Source organism: Opisthorchis viverrini (assembly GCF_000715545.1).
Source record: "Opisthorchis viverrini unplaced genomic scaffold opera_v5_193, whole genome shotgun sequence".
Taxonomy (NCBI): domain Eukaryota; kingdom Metazoa; phylum Platyhelminthes; class Trematoda; order Opisthorchiida; family Opisthorchiidae; genus Opisthorchis; species Opisthorchis viverrini.
This window is the reverse complement of record NW_008751853.1, coordinates 530339-532340: the sequence shown is the minus strand read 5'-3', so window position 1 is coordinate 532340 and position 2002 is coordinate 530339.

Sequence of the window (2002 nt, the reverse complement as noted above, 5' to 3'; positions counted from 1 at the left end):
TAGATGCCCAAAAGGATTTGGGCATCTGGGTCTCCTCAAACTTGTCCTTCTCACTGCACCATGAGAAATCTGCCCAAAAGGCATTCGCCATTTACGGATGATCCGACGCACCTTCTCCCGTATTACTCGCAGGACTTCCAAGCGCTCTATGGGGCCTACGTCAGACCGCTTCTGAAGTACGCCAACCAGGTTGTCCACTCAGGACGCACGAAACACGTCACCCTCATTGAGCGTGTCCAGCGAGCCGCTACGAGAATGGTTGCCGGCCTAAAATCCGTGGACTACGAAACGCGTCTCGCGGTGCTTGCTCTCTTTCCCCTGGAGTACCGTCGCCACCTGGGGGACCTAATTCTCACTTATGCCCAGCTTGAACAAAGCTTGGCAAACAGGTTTTCTTACCGTTGAACCATCGAACACACGGCGGGGACATAGTAAGAAAATTTTCAATCTCAGAGCACATACATTCATCAGACAACTTTTTTTCTCATTTCGGGTCGTAGGTGTGTGGAATGACCTTCCTCCGACGGTTGTTCACGCTCCTTCTAGAACCCAGTTTAAAGCACTATTAGACAATTATTTATGCGAATCCTCGCACTTGCGAGCATATTACCCCGAGCTGAGAACATAAAGAGCAATGCTACGCCCTTCTTTCACTTTTGCCTTTCAGGTGAACGACAGCCACTTACCGACCAGAACAAAAGCAACCTGGGAAACTTGGACAATAGCCTCGATTCTGTGTATCAATCCGTGATTCCGTGAACCACGCATTCTTTCTTAAAGATTGAGTAGCTCTCGACAGGTGTCATTCTGCAGGTACCTCCAGTCGGTTCCATGTGGTACCGGTAGGCTATAGCTGCCCATATGGAGTATCCCTCTGCTCTTGAGAACTGCAGTCCGTGGTAGTAATAATAATAATGTTTATTCCCAACTTGTGGGTGGCATACCGTCTGGCATGATCATAGTTTTACAGTCAGAATGGAGCATGACTGAGGGATTTGTGGGGGTACGGATTGCACAAAAAGAGGACAATGTCACAAACAGTGGGGAACNNGATATAGCAATAATAGGTTATCTCCCAACTTTTTGGGAAAAATGGGCATGAGGTTCGACTAGATCAAAGACAGTCAGGTGGCATGAACTAAAACTGAAAACCATTGCTGGCCATGAGTGACCTTGGGCGGTTAGGTTAATGGCCGGAGTCACAACGAGCAACAGTGGAGACGGGGATGGGTTGATTCAAATTGGGAGCACATGTCAAGCTTTGCCTCAAAAATGTGGTTTAATCTGAAAGCAAGCAGACTCACTGGTTGCAGTGTTGTAGGGATTTCAGGTGCAGGGGAATAGGAAACCACGAACGGGCGTCGTGTTTTTATCTTGACAGGCACTGGGCTTGAATGGAATAGATAACCGGACGGCGCAAAAGTGACTGTCCATTGGGATCCAGTCCAGCAAAGCGCGTTCAGCTCTGGGGCTGAGTGTAACTCCCACGACCTATGTTCCACGAGTCATCGCTTCTGGGTCATCGGACATATAAAGGAAGAAACATAAAGAGCTGAGTTCATTCTTGGGGTTTTTTGAGCATAGCCAAGCTCGGTTCTTGTGTGCGCGATTTGGAGACACAGCATACTTCAGTTATGAGGGAGCATAATGTCCCAGTAGGCATTGCCGCTTTATCAACCGCGATCAAGGTTTACATCATCTCTCCACGTTTTTGCAAGTGAATTAATGAGCCATCATTTTCATTTTTCGTTTCGCTGACCGTTGCTTTCCTAGGGCCAGTCGATCGGATCGTTGGATAAAGGGCGCGGCTGTTTCCCGTAGCAAAAGCCTTCTCCATCTCCCACCAGAGCCCTCGGTCTTTCCTTAGATTCTTCACTATTTGGTGTTTGAGGGATTTGCGTGCGCCGTCGTACTTGTTGCCTGCTGGTGTGGCTTTCCTGGTATCAATCATGGATAACGACCTCAACGACATCCAGTGGTTTTGTGATCGAATTGGAGAAGT